This window comes from Nerophis ophidion, linkage group LG06 (assembly GCF_033978795.1).
Source record: "Nerophis ophidion isolate RoL-2023_Sa linkage group LG06, RoL_Noph_v1.0, whole genome shotgun sequence".
NCBI lineage: Eukaryota > Metazoa > Chordata > Actinopteri > Syngnathiformes > Syngnathidae > Nerophis > Nerophis ophidion.
In genome coordinates, this window is record NC_084616.1 from 21,074,594 (window position 1) to 21,101,549 (window position 26,956).

A 26,956-nucleotide genomic window follows, 5' to 3' on the forward strand; every position below is an offset into this window, starting at 1 on the left:
CCCCGAAAATGGTGGAGTGGGGAAGAGATCCTGCCCCAAATGGAGGAATTCAAGTACCTCGAAATTTTGTTCACGAGTGAGGGAAGAGTGGATCGTGAGCTTGACAGGCACAGGCGGATCGGTAAAGCGTCTTCCGTAATGCATGACGCTGTATCGATCTGTTGTGGTGAAGAAGCAGCTGAGCCGGAAGGCAAAGCTCTTAATTTACTGTTCAACCTACTTTCCTATCCTCACCTATGGAAATGAGCTTTGGGTTATGACCGAAAGGAAGAAATCACGGGTACAAGTGGCCGAAATGAGTTTCCTCCACCGGGTAGCGGGGCTAAAAGTAAAGCATCACATCCACATCAAGAGGAGCCAGATGAGGTGGTTTAGGCATCTGATCAGGATGCTACCCTAACGCTTTCCTAGAGAGGTGTTTAGGGCACGTCCGACTAGTCGGAGGGCACGGGAAGACCCAGGATAAATTAGGAAGAATATGTCTCCCGGCTGGCCTGGGAACACACCGGGATCCTCCGGGACCATCTGGACCAAGTTTGGGCTTCTCTGCTAAGGCTGCTGTCCCCATGAGCCAACCTCAGATAAGCGGAAGAAATGGATGGATGGATAGATAATCCAAAGAGAAATGCTTAGATTCATTAGTTGGTTTATAGACAAAGCCAACCTGTCAGGGAGAAGCTTCTGTGTAAGATTGGGGTACTCTATTTCATCCACTGTGGAGTCCACCAGGGATGAGTTCTTGAGCTCATCCTGTTTGCACTTTATGTCATTCCCCTTAGTGCAGTATTCAGAAAGCATGGCATCTTTTGTCATTTTTATGCAGATGACTGCCAAATATATTTGCCAATTTCTAAAAATAACCGTAACCCCCTGTGACCCCTATTTGAGTGCTTTAATGACGTCAAGGTCTGGTTGGTGCAGTTTTTTTTAAAGCTAAACAAGGAAAAACTGATGTGCTGCTGGGCAACAGTGATCCTCTGCTTGGACTTGGACTTTCTTAAGAACTCTGTACGTCCCACAGCCGACCAGTCTTGGAGTCATTATGGACCATGGTATTAAATTTGACAAACAAATCAACGCCGTTGTCATCACCTTCTGCTTATATTAAAGACTAAATATTTTGTATCTTTTTAACTATTTGAACAGGTATTGCAGGTTTTTATCTCATCGCGTCTGGACTACTGGAATCCACTTTACACTGGATTAAGTCCAAATGCACTGTCACGCTAACAATTAGTCCCGAAATCTGCGGCACGACTTTTAGACAGACAGACCGACCAACCGACCGACCGACCGACCGACAGATAGATAGATTGTTAGATTTATAGTACTTTATTGATTCTTTCAGGAGAGTTCCTTCAAGAAAATTAAAAGATAAATTATAAGAAAAATTTAACAGGAACCAAAAAAAAAGAGCACGTCACCCCGATTCCCGCTTCTCTGCATTGGCTTCCCGTTCGTTTTAGAAAAGATTTTAACATTTTACTGTTTGGAAAAAACTGATGTTGTGCTGCAGGGCAACAGTGATTCTCTGCTTGGACTTGGACTTTCTTAAGAACTCTGTACGACCCACAGCCGACCAGCCATGGAGTCATTATAGAGCATGGTTTTAAATTTGACAAATAAATCAACACTGTTGTTATCACCTCCTGCTTTTATTAAAAACTAATTTTTTTGTATCTTTTTAACACTTTGAACAGATCATGCAGGTTTTTATCTCATCGCGTCTGGACTACTGGAATAAGTCTAAATGCACTTTCACGCTTACAATTAGACCGGAAATCTGCGGCACGACTCTTAGACAGACGGACAGACCGACAGGCCGACAGGCGGACAGACGGACAGACGGACAGACGGACAGACGGACAGACGGACCGACAGACCGACAGACCGACAGACCGACCGACAGACCGAAAGACCGAAAGACCGACACACCGACACACCGACACACCGACACACCGACAGACCGACCGATCGAACGATAGATAGTACTTTATTGATTCCTTCAGGAGAGTTCCTTCAGGAAAATTTAAAGTTAAGGATAAGATCCGAAAGGATAAGATCACGGGTACAAGCGGCCAAAATGAGTTTCCTCCGCCGTGTGGCGGGGCTCTCCCTTAGAGATAGGGTGAGAAGCTCTGTCATCCAGGAGGAACTCGAAGTAAAGCTGCTGCTCCTCCACATGGAGAGGAGCCAGATGAGGTGGTTCGGGCATCTGGTCAGGATGCCACCCGAACGCCTCCCTAGGGAGGTGTTTAGGGCACGTCCAACCTGTAGGAGGCCACGGGGAAGACCCAGGACACGTTGGGAAGACTATGTCTCCCGGCTGGCCTGGGAACGCCTCGGGATCCTCTGGGAAGAGCTAGACGAAGTGGCTGGGAAGAGGGAAGTCCGGGTTTCCCTGCTTAGGCTGTTGCCCCCGTGACCCGACCTCGGATACGCGGAAGAAGATGGATTATAAGTAAATGTTAAAGGGAACCAAAAAAAGAGAGCACGTCACCCCGATTCTCGCTTCTCTGCATGGCTTCCTGTTTGTTTTAGAATTGATTTGAACATTTTACGGTTTGTTTTTTAAGCTTTGAATAGACTGGCCCCAAAGTACATCAGGGACCTCATCCAAATTCATGCTCCAGCTCACGTGTTCAGGTCCGAGGGGCCAGTTCTAACTTGTGGGGCCTAAAATGAGACAGGGCCTTCCCTGTTGTTGGCACGAAACGTTGGAAGATTCTGGCCCCTCGTGTCAGAGTGGCCCTCATGAATGTTTTAAGTCTCGTCTTAAAACTCCATTATATTGATTTGCTTTAGTTAATTTATTCTATTTTATTGATTTATTTCATTGTTTTATTTTTTTTAGTATTAGTTGTTTTTGTATTGTTTACTTGTTTCATTTTAAATGCTTGTTATTTGATTACTTTTATTGTTTTTATATGTTCATAGCGCGATATAAATAAAGGGGATTGGATTGGGTTGAAAGCGTTCCAAAATAACAGGTTTAAAATGTATTGGAAAAATAGCCATTCTAAAAGAGAGTTAACGGGGGACAAAAGGGTCCCGGTGAACTCCATTGTATAGTCACTCAGTAGCTGGTGCTCAAAATGACTTAGCAAAGAAAGAACAATGCAAATGTTGAGATCCATTCCTTTACAACTCCTGTGGTCACATTTCATCCCGCTAACCTTTCAAATAAACATTCTGTCATCTTCAAAGGCAATAAAAAAGACCCACAAAGGTCCCAGGTCTCGCCGAGGTGCTTCATTCACTTTAACACATGCATACATGTCATCATGTATGGAAAAAACCCAAAATCAGCAAAGATGGCACGTTGTGTCAATGGTAAATAAAAACAGAATACAATGATTTGCAAATCATTTTCAACCTATATTCAAATTGAATAGACTGCAAAGACAAGATATTTAACGTTCAAACCGGAAAACATTTAAATTTTTTGCAAATATTACCTCATTTGGGGCTTCACGGTGGCAGAGGGGTTAGTGCGTCTGCCTCACAATACGAAGGTCCTGCAGTCCTGGGTTCAAATCCAGGCTCGGGATCTTTCTGTGTGGAGTTTGCATGTTCTCCCCGTGACTGCGTGGGTTCCCTCCGGGTACTCCGCCTTCCTCCCACTTCCAAAGACATGCACCTGGGGATAGGTTGATTGGCAACACTAAATTGGCCCTAGTGTGTGAATGTTGTCTGTCTATCTGTGCTGGCCCTGCGATGAGGTGGCGACTTGTCCAGGGTGTACCCCGCCTTCCGCACGATTGTAGCTGAGATAGGCGCCAGCACCCCCCGTGACCCCAAAAGGGAATAAGCGGTAGAAAATGGATGGATGGATGGATTACCTCATTTGGAATTTGATGCCTGCAACATGTTTCAAAAACGCTGGCACAAGTGGCAAAAAAGAATGAGAAAGTTGAGTTATGCTCATCAAACACTTATTTGGAACGTCCCCCAGGTGAACGGGTTAATTGGGAAAAGGTGGGTTCCATGATTGGGTATAAAAGCAGCTTCCATGAAATGCTCAGCCATTCACAAATAAGGATGGGGTTAAAACTATTGTGTTTTGTCATTTCCCTGCCTTTTCCTTGTTTTTGGCGTCTGTTTTTGTTTCAGTAATTAGTCCCCAGTGAGGCACACCTGCAACAAATCGCTACCTGGTACTATTTAAGTTCGTCACCGGTTATTGTTTCCTGTACCTCCCACGTATGTGTTTTTTCCTTATTCCTACAATTCCTCACCTCTTTGTGTTTACTTCCTAGCCTCCCTGAGGTTCAGAGGATTTTTGTGTTGGACCTTTTGTGCTCCAGTGTGCCCAGGCCAATTCCCCTGCCAACCACTGTGTGACTTGTTAAAGTTGTTTATTCATGGTGTGCACTTCTGCTCCATCGCCTTTTGTTGAACTTTTGGACTCATTAAATTATTCTTTTGTTATAATTCTACCTGGCCTCCCGTCTTTGCATCCTAGGGTCAATTCCTTGATCAGAACCGAACAAAAACTCTACTATGCAAAGCCAAAGCCATTTATCAACAACACCCGGAAACACTGTCAGCTTTGCTGGGCCCGAGCTCATCTAAAAGTTTTCTGTGTTTTTCGTATGAATAAAAACCTGAATAGACCCACTAATCGGCAATGCGCCTTACAATCTGGTGCGCCCTATGGTCCCGAAAATTCGGCAATGTGAAAAAGAGGATATGTTTGTGGAAGTTGATTCCTATCTGTTCCACTACTACACGTCGCAGGAACCAGGCGTGCCGTTTTAACGTTTTTAATGGGTTTTTTTTTTTTAACCCTTTTTTCACCCTTTTTTTTCTTTCGACTACTCCTTCCACATTTTTCAACAAACTTCAACCCTTCCACTGTCAAAATATTCGTCTTAATCAGGACAAAAAAAAGTTTCGTTTTTTTTTTTTTTAAATGGAAAAATTAACCGTTTTCCTGAAATTCTAGGAATTCCATAATACCATTTCTCAATTTAACATGTTACTAATAGTTGACCAATTCAGCTCATTCAGCTCAGTTAAATCCTGCTTTTCTCTAAATTCTCAAAGTTCCAGGAAATTCCCATTGAAATGAATGGGACATTTTTCCAAGTTGCACAATTCCCACATTTTTTAACCTATTCAAACCATTCCAACATCAACACATTCCACTCATCCTGTACATTTAAACTCTCATTTTTCAAAATTCCAAATATAATTTCAGAAATTCCTGTTTTGTTTTTTTAACCCTTTTTTTCTGTCGACTACTCCTTCCACATTTTTCAACAATCTTCAACCGTTCCACCGTCAAAACATTCCTCTTAATCAGGACAAAAAAAACGAAGTAATTTTTTTTTTTTATGGAAAAATTCCCAGTTTTCCCGAAATTCTAGGAATTCTGTAACACCATTTCTCAATTTAACATGTTACTACTACTTGACCGATTTAAACAATTCCGACACCAACCAATTCAGCTCATTCATGCTCCTAATCATTTTTGTTTTTAGATCCCGCTTTTCCCTAACTTTCCAAATTTCCATGAAATTCCCATTGAAATGAATGGGACATTTTTCCAAGATGCACAATTCCCACATTTTTTAACCTATTCAAACCATTCCAACATCAACACATTAAACTCATCATGTACATTTAAACTATCATTTTTCAAAATTCCAAAAATAATTTCAGAAATTCCAGTTGTTTTTTTTAACCCTTTTTTTCCTGTCGACTACTCCCGCATTTTTCAACAATTCGTCCGCGTTGCCTTTGTCCGTCGTGATATGGCTCAATAGCTTCAGTTTCTTTTTCAATTTCGTTTTCGCTATCTGCCTCCATACTCCAACCATCCGTTTCAATACATGCGTAATCTGTTGAATCGTTTAAACCGCTGAAATCCGAGTCTGAATCCGAGCTAATGTTGCTATATCTTTCAGTTCTATCTGCCATGTTTGTTTGTATTGGCGTCACGCAGTGACGTCACAGGAAAATGGACGGCTGGATTTACAGATAGCGAAAATCAGGCACTTTAAAGCCTTTTTTCGGGATATTCCATGATGGGTAACATTTTGAAAAAAACTTCGAAAAATAAAATAAGTCACTGCGAACTGATTTTTATTGGTTTTAACCCTTCTGAAATTGTGAGGCGGCCGCCTTAACAATAAAGTGCTGCGGGAAAACCCTGAAACACTTCAACATTTAAACTATTTTTACATTAATACTACATTCTGTCAGCATTTTAGTTCAACTTCAGCATTGGAGCATTCACACGCAATTCCTTCAGGAATTGCCTCATCAAGTTATAATTATTATTCGAAATAATACATCGCAACAATCGGTTTGAATGGAGAATCGATTCTGTATGAAGTCGTCACCCCAGGAGTCAGAATGGGATGGTTAGGTGCCCAAAGAGTTACATCGTAATGTTTTTGATATCAGTTGGTTGTTGGATTGCTCTGGTAGGACTTCACTGAATCTGTACGTTATCATTCGTCCTCGTCTCAGCGGCAGTATGATCCATCAGAAGCAGACCACTTCAAGTCCAACCTATTGTGGTATCGATGTCTGCTAACCCCGTCAAAGATGGACCATCCGCACGGTTCAGGGGTCGCCAAGTTCACCATCAAGAAGCCAGCCGTGATGCACCCTGATGGGGGCACCCCACCCCTGGGACTCCCTGGAGGCCCCGCAGGGCTGGATCTAATAAATGTGGGTCACAAAGAGCTTTGTGTGTGTGTGTGTGTGGGTGTGTGTGTATGTGTGTATGTGTGTGTGTGTGTGTGTGTGTGTGTGTGTGCACTCAAGACACTCAACTCTCAGACAGCATTCAGATCAAGACGGAAAAAGGACTTATTTGTCAAAGTGTGCAGTCGAGCATGACCCTCGTACCCCCCCACCCCCCGCCCCCAAACCACATAGAATGTCCCCCTAAAGCAGGGGTGTCCAATGTGTGGCCCGGAGGAGGGGGGGGGGGGGGGGGGGGGGGGCCCTAGTTCTATGATAATGAAGCATATCCATGCAAAATTTGCTAACTAAAAGTTAGCGAGCTACCATCCGTCAAGTTATATGATCCTGAGGCGTTCGGCTGCAAAATTTGCCAAATAAGCAAGCATGGTAACATTAGAATGCTAACAGTTAGCCTGTGTCAAGTACCGAGTTGTATGATTCTTGTCAGAGTTAGTTTGTGAGGAACCCCAAGATGCAGGGAAGGAGGCAGGCATTTTGCAGGTAAACATGATTAAATTAAAATACTAGAACAAGAACAAAAGGGGTACAAAAAAAAGCGCGCACGAGGCGGATAACAAAACCAAAAGAGCTAGCATGGGAGCTAGAAAACAAAAGGAGCTTAGCATGGAAGGCACCAAAGACAGGAAATACTACACACACACACACACACGGGAAAAACTAAAACACAAACAAACTGTCAGGGGCAAGCCTGACAATTCTGAGGCGTTCGGCTGCAAAATTGGCCAAATAAGTAAGCATGGTAACATTAGAATGCTAACAGTTAGCATGTGTCAAGTACCAAATTAAACAAACCCCGTTTCCATATGAGTTGGGAAATTGTGTTACATGTAAATATAAACGGAATACAATGATTTGCAAATCATTTTCAACCCATATTCAGTTGAATATGCTACAAAGACAACATATTTGATGTTCAAACTGATTAACAAAGAAGTTGGGAAAGGTGGCAATAAATACTGATAAAGTTGAGGAATGCTCTTATCCAGAACATCCCACGGGTGTGCAGGCTAATTGGGAACAGGTGGGTGCCATGATTGGGTACAAAAACAGCTTCCCAAAAAATGCTCAGTCTTTCACAAGAAAGGATGGGGCGAGGTACACCCCTTTGTCCACAACTGTGCGAGCAAATAGTCAAACAGTTTAAGAACATTTCTCAAAGTGCAATTGCAAGAAATTTTGGGATTTCAACATCTACGGTCCATAATATCATCAAAAGGTTCAGAGAATCTGGAGAAATCACTCCACGTAAGCGGCATTGCCGGAAACCAACATTGAATGACCGTGACCTTCGATTCCTCGGACGGCACTGTATCAAAAACCGACTTCAATCTCTAAAGGATATCACCACATGGGCTCAGGAACACTTCAGAAAACCACTGTCACTAAATACAGTTTGTCGCTACATCTGTAAGTGCAAGTTAAAGCTCTACTATGCAAAGCGAAAGCCATTTATCAACAACATCCAGAAATGCCGCCGGCTTCTCTGGGCCCGAGATCATCTAAGATGGACTGATGCAAAGTGGAAAAGTGTCCTGTGGTCTGACGAGTCCACATTTCAAATTTTTGGGGGAAATATTCGACATCGTGTCATCCGCACCAAAGGGGAAGCGAACCACCCAGACTGTTATCGACACAAAGTTGAAAGCCAGCATCTGTAATGGTATGGGGGTGCAATAGTGCCCAAGGCATGGGTAACTTACACATCTGTGAAGGCACCATTAATGCTGAAAGGTACATACAGGTTTTGGAACAACATATGTTGCCATCTAAGCGCCGTCTTTTTCATGGACGCCCCTGCTTATTTCAGCAAGACAATGCCAAGCCACATTCAGCACATGTTACAACAGCCTGGCTTCGTGAAAAAAAAAGTGCGGGTACTTTCCTGGCCCGCCTACAGTCCAGACCTGTCTCCCATCGAAAATGTGTGGCGCATTATGAAGCGTAAAATACAACAGCGGAGACCCTGGACTGTTGAACGACTGAAGCTCTACATAAAACAAGAATGGGATAAAAATCCACTTTCAAAGCTTCAACAATTAGTTTTCTCAGTTCCCAAACGTTTATTGAGTGTTGTTAAAAGAGAAGGTGATGTAACACTGTGGTGAACATGCCCTTTCCCAACTACTTTGACACGTGTTGCAGCCATGAAATTCTAAGTGAATGATTATTTGCAAAAAAAAAAAGAGTTCATGAGTTCTAACATCAAATATCTTGTCTTTGTAGTCCATTCAACTGAATATGGGTTGAAAAGGATTTGCAAATCATTGTATTCCGTTTATATTTACATCCAACACAATATCCCAACTCATATGGAAACGGGGTTTGTATGATTCTGAGGCATTCGGCTGTAAAATTGGCTTACAAAAAGTTATATGACTCGTAAGCGTTTGGTTGCAAAATTCACGAAATAAGTTAGCATGGTAATGTTAGTATGCTAAAATTTGACAACTAGGTGTTCAACTGCAAAGTTGGCCGCAAAACTTTGGCATGTTAACGTTAGCATGCTAACCATTAGCATGTATCAAGTACTAAGTTATATGACTTTGAGGTGTTTGGATGGAAAATTTGCCAAATAAGTTAGCATGGTGATGTTAGTATGCTAACAGTTAGCATGTGTCAATTACAAAGTTACATGATTCTGAGGTATTCAGCTGCGAAAATGTCTTAGAAAAGTTAGCAGGGTAACCTGATCACATGCCACGTACTACAATTTATATGACTCGTAGGCATTTGGTTGCAAAATTCACCAAATAAGTTAGCATGGTAATGTTAGTATGCTAAAATTTGACTACTAGGGGTTCAACTGGAAAGTTGGCCGCAAAACTTTGGCATGTTAATGTTAGCATGCTAACCATTAGCATGTGTCAAGTACTAAGTTATATGACTCTGAGGTGTTCGGCTGCAAAATCAGCTAATACAGATATGTTAGCATGTGCCAAATACAAAGCTAAATTACTCGGAGGCTAATTGGCTAATAAAGTTAGCATGCTAATGTATCAACGGGGCCCCGCAGCCTTCAGTTTTTATTCATGTGGCCCTTGCTGGGAAAAGTTGGGACACCTCTGCCCTACAGCAAAAGGGAAACACACAACAAGAAAAGGCTCTGCAAATGCACGACAAATCCAGTCTGAGTTGTTTACCACTGACAGCGCGCCGCTGAGGTGTGCTTTCTAATATCCTGCCGACCGCGCCAAGAATACTTCATGAAGTATTCATGAATACTTCATGAATACTTCATGGCACGCCTGAAAACACAACGCTCCGTGGATGCAGCAAGCAAAGTTCCTCTGCAGGTCACTGTGCCAAAATGTGTCTGCGCTATATTTACTCCACATCGACCTGTCTGTGTGTGTGTGTGTGTGCGTGTGTGTGTGTGTGTGTGTGTGTGTGTGTGTGTGTGTGTGTGTGTGTGTGTGTGTGTGTGTGTGTGTGTGTGTGTGTGTGTGTGTGTGTGTGTGGAAAGATGTTTGCATGTATATGTAAAGTTCTTATGTAAGTATGTACGTATGTATGTTTATATGAATGTATGTCTGCATGTATGTATGTGTATATTTGTGTATGGATGTATATATGTTTATATGTATGTAGGTTTGTATATATGTATTTGTGTATGTTTATATTTGTCTTTTATATGTATGTTTATATGTGTGTATGGATGTATGTCTGTTTATATGTATGTATGTATGTATGTTTATATGTATGTATGGATTTATGGATGTATGTCTGTTTATATGTATGTATGTATGTTTATATGTATGTATGGATGGATGGATGTTTATATGTATGTATGTATGTATGTATGTATGTTTATATGCATGTATGTTTGTATGTATGTATGTTTATGTTTGTCTTTTATATGTATGTATGTATGTTTACATGTATGTATGGATGTATGTCTGTTTATATGTATGTATGTTTATATGTATGTTTATATGTACTGTATGTATATATGTTTATATATATGTATGTATGTATGTATGTTTATATGTATGTATGTATGTATTCATGTATGTTTATATTTGTCTTTTATATGTATGTATTTATGTGTATATGTATGTATGTTTATATGTACGTATGTCTGCATTTATGTATGTAAGTGTGTATGTATGTTTATATGTATGTATGTATGTATGTATGTATGTATGTATGTATGTTTATATGTATGTATGTCTGCATGTATGGATGGATGTTTACATGTATGTATGTTTATACATATGTATGTTTGTATGTAGGTATTTATGTATGTTTATATTTGTCTTTTATATGTGTGTATTTATGTGTATATGTATGTATGTTTATATGTATTTAAGTATCGATATATGTATGTATATATGTATGTATGCATGTATGGAAAGTTAAAGTACCAATGATTGTTACACACACACCAAGCGTGGCGAAATTATTCTCTGCATTTGACCCATCACCCTTGATAACCCCCTGGGAAGTGAGGGGAGCAGTGAGCAGCAGCGGTGGCCGCGCCCGGGAATCAATTTTGGTATGACTCGGCCGGGGTTTGAACTCACAACTTACCTATCCCTGTACAGTATGTATGTATGTATGAATGTATAGATGTTTGTATGTATATACTGTATGTTTTAATGTTTGTAAGTATGTATGCTTATATGTATGTATTGTCATATTGTTATATATCTATGTATGTTTGTTTATATGTATGTATGCTCATGTTTGTATGTGTGTATGTTTCCATGTACAAATGTATGTTTATATGTATGTGTGTATATGTTTATATGTATGCATGTTTATTTGTATGTATGTATGTATGTATGTATGTATGTTTATATGTATGTGTGTATGTATGTATGTTTATATGTATGTATGTATGTTTATATGTATGTATAGTCATATTTATGTGTGTATGTATGTATGTATGTATGTATGTGTGTATGTATGTATTAAAATATATAATAATATATTGTCATATATACATATATTTACATAAATACATACATAATTTTACGTATTTATGTATGTTTATATGTATATTAGATAGTAGATTAAATAGTACTTTATTTATTCCGTCAGGAGAGTTCCTTCAGGAAAATTACAATTTTCAGCACAATCCCATTCAAGATCAGACAAACATTACAGGGAGACAGAACAGGATCGCCGACGGGTCTGCCGGCTTCCAGCGCCCCTTACAAAAAAGATAACATACAGGTAAACAAGGGGTGGGGAGAAAAGAATAGAAGATTAAAATAAAATTTAAAAAATCGGTCTTAGCCTAGGCCCTGGAGTGGGGGTGCAGACTGAGGCTAAGGGAAAAAAACAACAACTCATAGCCATAGTACACATCCCTCTTACATGTGTGTAAGAGGGAAACATCAAACATCAAAGAACACAGAGGACATTAAAGACATTAAAGCAGCAGATACAAGCAGACACTTCTACATACAGCTATGAATAAAAAGTAAAAGAAACATATCCACTGTGGTGGCCTCTGCGGTGTTCCACGCCATCGTCTGCTGGGGTGGAGGGAGCATGGCCAGAGACAGGAGCTGACCCAACAAAGCAACCAAGACAGCCGACTCCACTCTCGGCCAGTGTCCAGTCCGCATGGATGAGCGAGGATACGTCCAAGGTGACTGAGGTGCCCGACACCTGCTCACCCAGTCAAGACACCGCGAAGCCTCTCCGTCCCAGTAGCTCAGTGCTAGCTCCGCAGTCCTGTCCCCTCATCCGCATCTCCTCCAGTCCCTCCAAACAGACTGGTGTAGCAGAGACCCAGCAGCTGGTTTCCATGGCCAAAAGGCTCCCAGGAGGCAGATCCAGAAGTCCACAAAAAAAGCACCACAGAGGTCAAAAGTGCCACCCCTTGTCACACAGTCCCAAAGGGTCCCGGACCAAAAGGCAAAAAAATATACTAACACATGAAAACAAAAGGGAAACACAAAAGGATGACACAAGAGCACAGAGCTCCTGCCTACAGCAGCCACTACAGCAGCGCCATCTTGGGAAAAAAAAAAAACCTATATGTGTATGTATCTATATGTGTATGTATGTACAATTCCATGCTCCCAAACTTCCTTTTCCAACATGACTGTGCACCAGTGGAAAAAGCAAGATCCATAAAGACATTGATGACAAAGTCTGGTGTGGAGGGACTTGACTGGCCTGCACAGAGTCCTGACCTGAACCGGATAAAACCCCTTTGGGATGAAATTAGAACGGAGACTGAGAGCCAGGCCTTCTCGACCAACATCAGTGTGTGACCTCACCAATGCGCTTTTAGAAGAATGGTCAAAAATCCTTTAAAACACTCTGCAACCTTGTGGACAGCCTTCCCAGAAGAGTTGAAACTGTAATAACTGCAAAAGATGGACTGACATCATATTGAACTCTATGGGTTAGGAATGGGATGGCACTCCAAGCTCATATGCGAGTCAAGTCAGGTGGCCAAATATTGTTGGCAATATAGTATGTGTATGTATGTTTATATGTGTGTACGTATGTATGTTTATATGTATATGCGTATGTATGTACAGTATGTACGTGTGTATGCACACATTTATGGGCTCATGTGGAACTCTGTGTGTTCATGGGGGGTGGTTGCATGTTGTGTATCTATGCATTATGCTCTTATAGCTGTAATGATGGGTATTTATACATGCTGTGCTTCAGGTGTGTGTGTATGGGGGGGGGGTGAAATAATCTTTTCTTACGATGTCACATGTTCACCTGCACGGACCAATGCTCAGCCCGCATGGAGAATGTATTCAGTGTACCAGAAGAATCATGATGTCTCACACAGGGCAGGTTGGGGGAGGGGAGGTGTGTGTGTGTGTGTGTGTGTGTGTGTGTGTGTGTGTGTGTGTGTGTGTGTGCGTGTGTGTGTGTGGCGGAGACAAAGTTGACCATACACAAGCTCCAGACCGAGGATGCCCTTACTTTTTCCACTGAGGGGCTCCCACTAAAACAATTAAATCATTTTGATATTTTTCATTTTAAAAACCAAGATAATTTATAGATTTTTTTTGTCATATCTCATTTCAATGTATTTTATATAACGCTTACAGTAAATTTCTAGATTAACTTCAGACCTGTCCCTGGCTATACATTTTTTAATGTTGTATGTGCTATTTTTTGTCAAAGACATTCCCTTTTTTTGGGGGGGACAAAAAACACGCACTATACATTTTTTCCCCAAATCACAATTCACAGTGAAATATTTGATGTGAAGTAATTGGGGCCTTAAATATGTCAATAATTCATAACAAAATTAATTTTCATCAGTGATTAGTGACACATTTATAAGTTTTTATTTATTTTTTTAAATTTTATTTTTTAAAAATTCAACCTTTTTTTTAAATGGAAAACCCCACAAAATATGCAATATTTTCCGCAAGAAGTGTTTCAAAGTGTAATATTTGATGTGAAGTGATTGGAACCCTAAATAGGTCAATAATTCAAAAGAAAATTGATTTTCATTAGTGATTAGTGACACAATCATAAGTTTTTATTTTATTTTTTAATTTTATATATTTTTTCCAAACTTTTTTTTGTATGAAAAACACACAAAATATGCAATATTTTCCCCAAGAAATGTTTCAGAGTGTAATATTTCATGTGAAGTAATTGTAACCTCAAATAGGTCAATAATTCATAACAACATTGATTTTAATTCAGTATTGTTTTTTGAGTAATGACAGTTAAAAAAAAAAAAAAAAAACAACATTAAAAATCTTGGGGACCTAAAATGGTCCCACTCATAATTTTTTTTAAATATAAGTCTTTTTTTTAATTTTTTACTTTAGTCGCTTTAGTCTCCAGATCAATTCCGGACTTATCCGTTGAATTTAACAATTTCTATATATATATATTTTTTATTATTGTAGTTTTTGTTTGGGCTTTTTTGTTTTTGCATGGAAAAACACAAAAATATGCAATATTTTCCCCAAGAAATGTTTCAAAGTGTAATATTTGATGTAAAGTAATTCGAGCCTTAAATAAGTAAATAATTCATAACAACATTGATTTTAATTCAGTACTGTTTTCCGAGTAATGACAGTTTTTAAAAAAAACAACATTAAACATCTTGAAGACCTAAAAAGGTCCCACTCATCAAACTGTTCAATATAAGTTTTTTTTTTTTTTTTACTTTCATCGCTTTAGTCTCTCGATCAACTTCAGATCTATCTGTTGAATAAAACATTTTTATTTTTTCTCATTATTGTTGTTTTTGTTTATGGCTTTTTTGTTTTTGTATGGAAAAACACACAAAATATGCAACATTTTTCCCAAGAAATGTTTCAAAGTTTAATATTTCATGTGAAGTAATTGGAGTCTTAAATGGGTCAATAATTCATAACAATGTTGATTTTAATTCAGTATTATTTTTTGAGTAATGACAGTTTGAAAAACAACAACATTAAAAGTCTTGCGGACCTAAAAAGGTCCCGCTCATAAAATTGTTAAATGTAAGTAAATTTTTTTTTTTTCAACTTTCATCGCTTTAATCTCCAGATCAATTCCGGATTCATCCGTTGAATATAACAATTTCTATATATATATATATATATATATATATATATATATATATATATATATATATATATATATGTATGTATATATATATATATTTTTTTTTTTTATTTATTTTTTTTTTTAATTATTGTTGTTTTTGTTTATGACATTTTCGTTTTTGTATGGAAAAACACACGAAAATATGCAATATTTTCCCCAAGAAATGTTTCAAAGTGTAATATTCGATGTGAAGTATTTTGAGACTTAAATAGGTCAATAATTCATAACAACATTGATTTTAATTCAGTATTGTTTTTTGAGTAATGACAGTTTGAAAAAAAAAAAAAAATTTTAAATGTTGGGGACCTAAAAAGGTCCCACTCAAAAAATTGTTAAATATAAGTCTTTTTTTTTTTTTTTTTTTTTTTTTTAACTTTCATCGCTTTAGTCTCTCGGTCATCTTCAGATCTATCCGTTTAATATAACATTTTTATATTTTGTTGTTTTTGTTTATGGCTTTTTTGTTTTTGTATGGAAAAACACACAAAATATGCAATATTTTCTCCAAGAAATGTTTCAAAGTGTAATATTTGATGAGAAGTAATTGGAGCCTTAAATAGGTCAATAATTCATAACGACATTGACTTTAATTCAGTATTGTTTTTTTGAGTAATGACAGTTTAAAAAAGAAAAAACAACATAAAAAATCTTGGGGACCCAAAAAGGTCCCACTCATAAAATTGTTAAAAGTTTTTGTTGTTGTTTTTTTAATTTCATCGCTTTAGTTTATGGATCAATTTCTGTTGAATATAACATTTTTATATATTTTTTTTATTACTGTAGTTTTTGTTTATGGCCTTTTTGTTTTGTATGGAAAAACTCACAAAATATGCAATATTTTCCCCAAGAAATATTTCAAAGTGTAATATTTGATGTGAAGTAATTGGAGCCTTAAGTAGGTCAATAATTCATAAAAACATTTTGGGGTTATTTTTGAGCGATGACAGTTAAAAAATTTAAAATAGAAAATAAATGTTAAATACATATTAAATATTGTTTTCTAACTTTCATTGCTTTAGTATCTATATCAATTTCAGATTTATCTGTTGAATATACATTTTTGTGTACTTTTTTTACTATTGTCGCTTTTGTTTATCCCTTTTTGTCGAAGAAAACATAGTATTTCATTTGGCAAACACACAGAATATGCAATATTTCCCCCCCAAAAAATATTTCAAAGTGTAATATTTGATGTGAAGTATTTGGAGCCTTAAATATGTAAAAAATTCATAACAACTTTGATTTTGATTCATTATTATTTTTTGAGCAAAGACAGTTTTAAAGAAAAAAAAAAACATCCTGCATTGTTATCAGAGTCAACATTTCAACTTTTTCTTCTTACATTTCGCTTGTTTGCTCTTTTATTTCAAGATAATTTATTTTTCTTCCAATTTCAAATCAATTCATAAATTTCAAGAATGTATTTGAAAATATTTATCTTTTATTATTTAATTTTATTTGTTTTATTTAATTTTTTATTTCATTTTATTTTACCATTATTTTATTTTCTTTAAGAACACACAAAAGTACAGAACAATGAGTATTTTCAAATGCAACCATCATTTGTTGTGTCTAAAAATATATTCTTTGATACAGTATTATTTCTAAGGTTGCACAATCATTGATCTAAATCGGGGGCCTCCAAAGTGCGGATCGAGGGCCATTTGCTGCCCGAAGGTAGCGTTTTGCAGGCCGGCAACATGTTATCAAAAAAAATAAACCACAGTAGAAATGTTATAAAAAAGCAACAACAAAAAAAAGACGTTATGCAATGTGAAAAAAGCTGAACCTGTAACACATAATTTGAAAATATTGGTAGACATTTTGATATTTGTTTTAATAATTTTTAAAAAGACATATCAAAACTTAGTGACAAATTGTGTAATCATTACTTATTTGTGTTAAATTTGCAGTTTTCATGTAATTTAGCTCTTTTATCTTACATTTTTACTGTTGTTTTTACCAACATTATGTTAAACGGGAGCTCGGGCCAAGCCAAGCCTGCGGCGTTTCTGGGTGTTGTTGATAAATGGCCTTGGCTTTGCATAGTAGAATCTTAACTTGCACTTACAGATGTAGCAACCAACTCTAGTTACTGACGGTGGTTTTCTGAAGTGTCCCTGAGCCCACGTAGTGATATCCTTTACACACTGATGTCGCTTTTTGGTGCAGTTCCGCCTGAGGGATCCGAGGTCCGTAATATCATCGCTTGCTTGATGAGCATTCCTCCACTTTCTCAGTATTTTTTGCCACGCATTCCAGCTTTTTTGAAACACATTGCAGGCATCAAATTCCAAATGAGCTAATATTTGCAAACAATAACTTGAATATCTTGTCTTTGCAGTCTATTCAATCGAATATAAGTTGAAAAGGATTTGCAAATCTTTGTATTCTGTTTTTATTTACCATTTACACAACATGCCAACTTCACTGGTTTTGGTTTTTGTACATTTTTACTGTGGTTTTTCCAACATTATGTTAAACTGGAGCTCGGGCCCAGCGAAGCTGTCAAAAAACTATTTGAATCTTTCAACAACTAGTGATGACATTTCTGGGTGTTGTTGATAAATGACTTTGGCTTTGCATAGTAGAGTTTTAACTTGCACTAACAGATGTAGCAACCCATTGTAGTTACTGACGGTGGTTTTCTGAAGTGTACCTGAGCTCGTGTGGTGATATCCTTCACACACTGATGTCACTTTTTGATCCAGTACCGCCTGAAGGATCCGAGGTCCGTAATATCATCGCTTGCTTGATGAGCATTCCTCCACTTTCTCATTCTTTTTTGCCACGTGTGCCAGCTTTTTTAAAACCCATTGAAGGAATCAAATTCCAAATGAGCTAATATTTGCAAAAAATAACAAACTTTACCAGTTCAACCTTTAAATATCTTGTCTTTGCAGTCTATTTAGTTGAATATAAGTTGTAAAGGATTTGCAAATCCTTGTATTCTGTTTTTATTTACCATTTTCACAACGTGCCAACTTCGCTGGTTTTGGTTTTGGTACATTTTTACTGTTGTTTTTCCAACAATATGTTAATCTAGAGCTCGGGTGTTGTTGATAAATGGCTTTGGCTTTGCATAGTACAGTTTTAACTTGCACTTACAGATGTGGCAACCCACTTTAATTACTGACGGTGTTTTCATGAAGTGTACCTGAGCCCATGTGGTGATATCCTTTACACAATGATGTCACTTTTTGATGCAGTCCCGCCTGAGGGATCGAAGGTCCGTAATATCATTGCTTGCTTGATGAGCATTCCTCCACTTTATCAGAATTTTTTGCCACGTGTGACAGCCGTTTTGAAACATTGCAGGCATCAAATTCCAAATGAGCTGATATTTGCCAAAAATAACAAACTTTACCAGTCTGACCTTTAAATATCTTGTCTTTGCAGTCTATTCAGTTGAATATAAGTTGAAAAGGATTTGCAAATCATTGTATTCTGTTTTTATTTACCATTTTCACAACGTGCCAACTTCATTGGTTTTGGTTTTTGTACATTTTTACTGTTGTTTTTCCAACAATATGTTAATCTAGAGTCTGGGTGTTGCTGATAAATGGCTTTGGCTTTGCATAGTAGAGTTTTAATTTGCACTTACAGATGTGGCGACCCACTTTAGATATTGACGTTTTTTTTCTGAAGTGTACCTGAGCCCATGTGGTGATATCCTTTACACACCAATGTCGCTTTTTGATGCGGTCCCGCCTGAGGGATCGAAGGTCCGTAATATCATCGCCTACATGCAGTGATTTCTCTAGATTATCTGAACCTTTTGATGATATTACGATACAACAGTACATTTTGTCACCTATATCACAAAGATTACGCTAAGGTTTGTTTTTAAATATACAAACTGTCCATTTTTTTATATTTTTTTGCAAAATAAAAAATATACAATTCTTTGACTTTGCGTTATGCAATGTTTGGACGCGTCTCATCAAGTTTTCAGCGACTTCGCAGGTCAAATGTCGCGAAGCCGCAACACCGTGTCAACGCAGCCAGTGAGTGTGCCACACGCTCACTGCCACCGCTTTCGAAAATAGCGAAGGCGATTGTCTCTTTTCGCCCAACTTGACACATTTCCTCGCCAATTGCCACCGCTCCCCGTCTCTCGCAATTCTCCCCTCTCTGGGAAAGTCATCTGCTCGCTAAGCAGTAAGCAACGTGGCGGCCCGCTCGGTCAAATGAGAGCACACAAATGAGTTGTGGCGCGGCGGCGTCCCGCTGGCGCCGGGCGACGGGGGTCGGCGGCAAAGGGGGGGGTGCGTTAATGTCACGTTCACCTTGTGTTTCTCCGGCAGGCCCCGTGATGATCATTTTCTCCCCCAATTTGACGGCAAATGTGTTGCGGCGAGCGCTGAAGAGAGCGTGAGGGCGAAGGATGGCGGTACGATCAAGAGAGGGGGGGGGGGGGGGGACACACACGCGCAGAGAGGAGGGAGAGGGGTGGGGGGGGTGCATCTGCTCGGTGACCTTTCTCTCATTCCATCTCGCTGATGAATCCTAATGAAGGATTTCATACAATCACACTTTACAATCTATCGCCGCATCAAAGCGTGCAGTCCAATTCCAAACACACACCGTCTACATTTGCAATATCGCCACAAACAAATCGACACCGACACGGCCGCGGCCGTCAAATGCGTGGGTGAGAGACGTGTGTGTGTGTTCTTGTATTTCCACCCTTCTTGAGACATCAACACGTAAAAGTACCGACTATATGAGGACCGGTGAACTAGTCAGGACCGAAATCATGGTCCCGATACACGAAAATCGTTACATCTAATAAAAAATGTCTCATTTGCACCCCCTGCTGGTGAAATCTGTCAAAACGAGGGTGGTCCCAAAAAGGAGGCATTTTTCAAATTGACTGCATCGGTTCTAAAAGTGCTCCTCCTCTGGTCAACATATGAAATAACAAGTGTGTGTAAACATTTGAAGTGCTCCCCTTCTGGCCAACATATTTAATAACGAGCGTCTGTAAGAAATTGAAATGTGCCCCTTTAATGAAAATACATAATTAAAACAATTAATACAAAAATTAAATACATTTGTGTATAGAGACATACTGTAATAACTTGAAGTAAATAATTGGGATTAAAAACCATTTACAAACAAAAAATTAACTCACAGCTTACCGTTTTTACATCAGCATAGTATGTATATAGTATTAATGTTGTAAATACAAATCTTTATATATCTAGAAAGGGCGGTCCTAAAGAGGTAGGCATTATTCGGAGGTCTCAAGAAGGTAAGAAATACAAAAATGTGTGTGTGTTCTTGTATTTCTACCCTTTTTGAGACATCAACAAGGAAAAGTACCGACCATATGAGGATTGGTGAACAAGTCAGGACCGAAATCATGGTCCCAATACACGAAAACTGTTGCATCTGATAGTGAATGTTTCATTTGCACCCCCTGGTGGTGAAATCGGTCAAAACGAGGGTAGTCCCACATAGGAGGCATTTTTCAAATTGACTGTGTCGGTTTTAAAAGTAATCCCCCTCTGGTCAACATATAAAATAACAAGTGTGTGTAAACATTTGAAGTGCTCCCCCTCTGGCCAACATATTTAATAACGAGCGTGTGTAAGAAAATGAAATGCGCCCCTTTAATAAAAATACATAAATAATTAAAACAATTAATAGAAAAATTAAATACATATGTTTAAAGACATACTGTAATAACTTGAAGTAAATAGGATTAAAAACCATTTACAAACAAAAAATTCAAAAACAAAAAAATTAACTCAAAGCTTAACTTTTTTATATCAGCATAGTATGTATATATTATCAATGTTGTAAATACAAATCTTTATATATCTAGAAATTGCGGTCCTAAAGAGGTAGGCATTATTCGGAGGTCTAAAGAAGGTAAGAAATACAAGAATGTGTGTGTGTTCTTGTATTTCTACCCTTCTTGAGACATCAACACGAAAAAGTACCGACCATATGAGGACCGGTGAACTAGTCAGGACCGAAATCATGGTCCCAATACACGAAAACCGTTGCTATTAATAGAAAATGTCTAATTTGCACCCCCTGGTGGTGAAATCTGTCAAAACGAGGGTGGTCCCAAAAAGGAGGCATTTTTCAAATTGACTGCCTCGGTTCTAAAAGTGCTCCTCCTCTGGTCAACATATGAAATAACAAGTGTGTGTAAACATTTGAAGTGCTCCCCTTCTGGCCAACATATTTAATAACGAGCGTGTGTAAGAAATTGAAATGTGCCCCTTTAATGAAAATACATAAATAATTAAAACAATTAATACAAAAATTAAATAAATTTGTGCATAGAGACATACTGTAATAACTTGAAGTAAATAATTGGGATTAAAAACCAATTACAAACAAAAAATTAACTCACAGCTTACCGTTTTTACATCAGCATAGTATGTATATATTATTAATGTTGTAAATACAAATCTTTATATATCTAGAAAGGGCGGTCCTAAAGAGGTAGGCATTATTCGGAGGTCTCAAGAAGGTGACAAATACAAAAATGTGTGTGTGTTCTTGTATTTCTACCCTTATTGAGACATCGACAAGGAAAAGTACCGACCATATGAGGACCGGTGAACTAGTCAGGACCGAAATCATGGTCCCAATACACGAAAATTGTTGCATCTAATAGAAAATGTCTCATTTGCACCCCCTGGTGGTGAAATCTGTCAAAACGAGGGTGGTCCCGAAAAGGAGGCATTTTTCAAATTGACTGCGTCGGTTTTATAAGTGATCCTCCTCTGGTCAACATATGAAATAACAAGTGTGTGTAAACATTTGAAGTGCTCCCCCTCTGGCCAATATATTTAATAACAAGTGTGTGTAAGAAATTGAGTGTGCCCCTTTAATAAAAATACATAAATAATTACATCAATTAATACAAAAATAAAATAAATATGTGTATAGAGACATATTGTAATAACTTGAAGCAAATAATTGGGATTAAAAACCATTTACAAACAAAAAATTCACTCAAAGTTTACCGTTTTTATATCAGCATAGTATGTATATATTATTAACGTTGTAAATAAAAATCTTTATATATCTAGAAAGTGCGGTCCAAAAGAGGTAGGCATTGATCGGAGGTCTCAAGAAGCTAAGAAATACAAGAACGTGTGTGTGTGTGTGTGTGTGTGGCGCACGCGCAAATTGGCCACGCCAATAGAGTGAGGGGCTGGAGAATCGGTTCCGGTTGCAGCTTGGTGTCACAGCGTGTCATATTCGCTCCAACCTTTCATCGGGCTCCACGCCGACAAGGTGCAACGGCGGGAGGGGGCGGGGCCACACAACTTGACCACCGTACGTTCACACCTAATCAATCGATATTACAATCGATTCCGGTGGGGTACACCCTGGTACGCATTTCTATCAATCAATCAATCAATCAATATTACAATCGATACCAGTGTAAAGGTTTGGTATGTATTGAGTTCATGTATCGAAGTCGCTGAAGCGAACCGGGAAGAAGGACGCAAAACCTTCCGGGAGTGAATCCTTTGCAGCAGTGACATCTGCTGGGGATAAACTGGAACTACACCAACATCACATTCAAAAGACGTTCTAGAGAGGTTGGGATGGATGGATGATTAGATGGATGAGTAAATGAATGGATGAATGGATGAGTGAATGGATGGATAGATAGTTGAGTGGATGGGCGGATGGATGGATGAATGACTCGATGCATTAATGATCAATTGTTGGATGGATGGGTGGATGGTAGGATGAATGAGGGGATGGATGGATAGATGGATGAGTGGATAGATGGATGTTGGATGGATGGATTAACGACTGCATGGATGGATGAGTGGGTAGGTGTATGAATTGGTGAATGAATGAATAATGGATGAATGATGGATGATAGATGAATGGATGATGGGCAGGTGGATGGATGGGTCAATGACTGTAGATATGGATTTATGGGTGGGTGGGTGTATGAATGAATGAATGAATGAATTCATTAATTAATTATTGGATGATTGAGTGAATAGATTGATGAGATTCAGCCCTTTGAGACACTAGTGATTTAGGGCTATATAAATAATCATTGATTGATTGATGAGTAAATGGATAAATTCATGACTGTATGGATGGGTCAGTGGGCGGGTCTATGAATGGATGGATTAATGAATGAATAATTGAATAAAAAAATTAATAAATGATGAATGAGTGGCTGACAGACGAATGACTCGATGGATGAACGATTGATTGATAGATGTATGACCGAATGGATTGATGAGTGGATGAATGAGTGGACAGATGGATGGAGCAACGACTGCATGAATAGATGAGTGGATGGATGTATAAATGGGTGAATGAATGAATAATTTAATTAACAAATTATTGAATGGATAGATGAATGAGTGCAAGGTGGATGAATAAATGAATGATGGGTGGATGGATGATGGATGAATGGATGATGGAAGGATTGATGACTATGTATGCATTGATGGGTGGGTGTAAGAATGGATGAATTATTTAATTATTGGATCGATGAATGAGTAAATGGAGGGCTAGATGATGAGTAGATTTGGATTAATGACCGTATGGATGGATGAGTGGGTGGGTGTCTGAATGGATGGATGAATGGATGAATAATTTAATAAAAAAAATTAATGAAAGAATGGATGATGGATTTATGAATGAATGACAGATGAATGACTTGATGGATGAATGACTGATTGATAGATAGATGTATGAATGGATTAATGAGTGGATGGAAAGATAAATTGCTAGATGATAGATGGATGAGTGGATGATGGACAGATGGATGGGTGGATCAACGACTGCATGGATGGATGAGAAAGTGGATGTATGAATGGGTGAATTAACGAATAATCTAATAAACAAATTCCGGGTACTCCGGCTTCCTCCCACCTCCAAAGACATGCACCTGGGGATAGGTTGATTGGCAACACTAAATTGGCCCTAGTGTGTGAATGTGAGTGTGAATGTTGTCTGTCTATCTGTGTTGGCCCTGCGATGAGGTGGCGACTTGTCCAGGGTGTACCCTGCCTTCTGCCCGATTGTAGCTGAGATAGGCGCCAGCGCCCACCACGACCCCGAAAGGGAATAAGCGGTAGAAAATGGATGGATGGATGAATGGATAGATGAATGAGTGGATGATGGATGAATGATGGATGAATGATGAAGAATGGATGATGGATGGATAGATGACTGTATGTATGAATTGATTGCTGGGTGCATGAATGGATTAATTAATTAATTAATGGATGGGTTGATGGATGGATGGATGATAGATGAATGGATGATGGATAGATGAATGACTATGTATGGATTGATTGCTGGGTGCATGAATGGATTAATTAATTAATTAATTAATGGATGGATGGATGATAGATGAATGGATAGATGGATGGATCAATGACTGTATGTATGGATTGATTGCTGGGTGCATGAATGGAATAGTTAATGGATGGGTTGATGGATGGATGATAAATGAATGGATAGATGGATGATCAATGACTGTATGTATGGATTGATTGCTGGGTGCATGAATGGATTAATTAATTAGTTAATTAATTATTGGATGAGTTGATGAATAGACAGATAAATAGATAGATAGATGGATGGATAGATAGATAGATAGATGGGTGTATGAATGGATGGATAATTGAATTAAAAAATTGATAAACACATTCATGAATGGCTAAATGAATGAGTGGATGATGGATGGATGAATGAATGAATGATAGAGGAATGGATGGATGGATTTTATGAATGGATAAATTAATAAATTAATTATTGAATGGATGAACAAGTGAATGAACAAGTGAATGGATGTATGGATGGGTAAATGGGCGGAAGAATGGGTGGATGGATGACTGGATGAATGTATAAATGACTGAATAAATAAATAAATAAACGATAGACGAATGAGTGGATGGATGATAAATTAGTGGATGATTGGAGGGATCTATAAATGACTGACTAAATAAGTGAATACATGATACAAGAATGAGTGGATGGATGGATGGATGGCTCGATGAAATAATGGATAAGTGAATATATGTACAAATGAATGAATGTATGGATGTATGAATTAATGAATGAATGTATGGATTAATGAATGTATGTATGTATGTATGAATGAATGAATGGATGAATGAATGGATGAATGAATATATGTTCAGATGTATGAATGAATTAATGTACGGATGAATGTACGAACGTTTAAATGAATGGATGTATTTATGAATGAATGATGAATGAATGGATGTATGAATGAAAGAACATTAATAATTACTGATCCATACAGTAATAGCCAGTATATTTGTAAATATAAACATTTATTGATCCATACAGTAATATCCAGTGTATTTGTAAACATAAACAATTATTGATCCATATGGTGATATCCAGTGTATTTGTAAAGATGAGTAATTATTGATCCATACAGTGATATCCAGTGTATTTGTAAACATAAACTATTATTGATCCATACAGTGATATCCAGTGTATTTGTAAAGATAAGTAATTATTGATCCATACAGTAATATCTAGTGTATTTGTAAAGATAAGTAATTTTTTATCCATACAGTGATATCTAGTGTATTTGTAAAGATAAGTAATTATTGATCCATACAGTAATATCCAATGAATTGCTGCCCTGAAGCTGGTTGGAAAGTGTTGTGAAGGTGTTGCATGATAAAGATGATAGTGTGGCATCTTTCTTGGTGTCGTTAGCAGAAGGCTGCCGCTCTCTGCACAGTTGCTGTATGAATGATTTTCCACACGGATCATTAGCGGCAGCACATCAAATAATAGAAAAGTGGAACCTCGGAGGAAAAGGTGCCGTGATTGGATGGCAGGTCTGACTGCATCTGAACAGCTGGGATTTCTCTCTGATGAGACTTTCAATTGCCATGACTTTCTCTATCAATATCACACGTTAATGAGACAATCTACGCTCGCCGCGCCGTGCGCGCATGAAAATATGCGCTCCTCTCCGCACAAGGCCCAGTTGATCACGGCGCAGGGCGACAGCTGCGCCACAAATCAGAGCCCATTTAGCGCTGACAGAGTCGTTAAAGGCTGCTCATCTCATAAAACACAACGCACATGGTCAAATAGCTCTCGCCGCACTCACACCCGTAACTCAAGCTGCTGGCCGTCGCACGCAGAGTCCAAGTGAGCATGTAAACGAGGACGGTCATGAGCAGGATGATAAGCATTATGTCACAGAAGTAATGACCAATGTTTGGTGAACAAAGTGCAGCTTGAAATGTGTTTGATTATGGCCTCTTCCCCACACATTGATGGATGAATGTGTGATCACATACGATCAGAGGTGGGTAGTAACGCGCTACATTTACTCCATTACATCTACTTGAGTAACTTTTGGGATAAATTGTACTTCTAAAAGTAGTTTTTATGCAACATACTTTTACTTTTCTTGAGTATATTTATAGAGAAGAAACGCTACTTTTACTCCGCTCCATTTATCTACATTCAGCTCACTACTGATTTTTATCATCACGCTTTGTTTGTTTTGGTTCGTGAGACAGACCTTCAAAGTAGGATCCATCACATGCCTGCGTTTCACCAATCAAATGCAGTCACTGGTGCCGTATAATTCACCAACTCGAGTATTTCATATATATATATATATATATATATATATATATATATATATATATATATATATATATATATATATATATAT

At 38.2% G+C, this 26,956-nt stretch overlaps 1 long non-coding RNA gene across 4 annotated transcripts in view; it reads right to left on the bottom strand.

The window, feature by feature from the left end:
• Nucleotides 1-26,956, bottom strand: part of LOC133553903 (uncharacterized) — a 211,532-nt gene that overhangs the window by 146,736 nt on the left and 37,840 nt on the right. Inside the window, exons 4-5 of one of the 4 annotated variants that reach the window (XR_009807000.1) lie at nt 12,960-13,049; nt 11,769-12,890 (exon numbers count right to left, since the gene is read on the bottom strand). The exons of 2 other annotated variants lie outside the window; for them this stretch is intronic. This is a non-coding gene — a long non-coding RNA (uncharacterized LOC133553903). Of the gene's footprint in view, nt 1-11,748; nt 12,891-12,959; nt 13,050-26,956 lie in introns of those variants that run through there. One more of the 4 variants, XR_009807001.1, reaches the window with a different exon arrangement.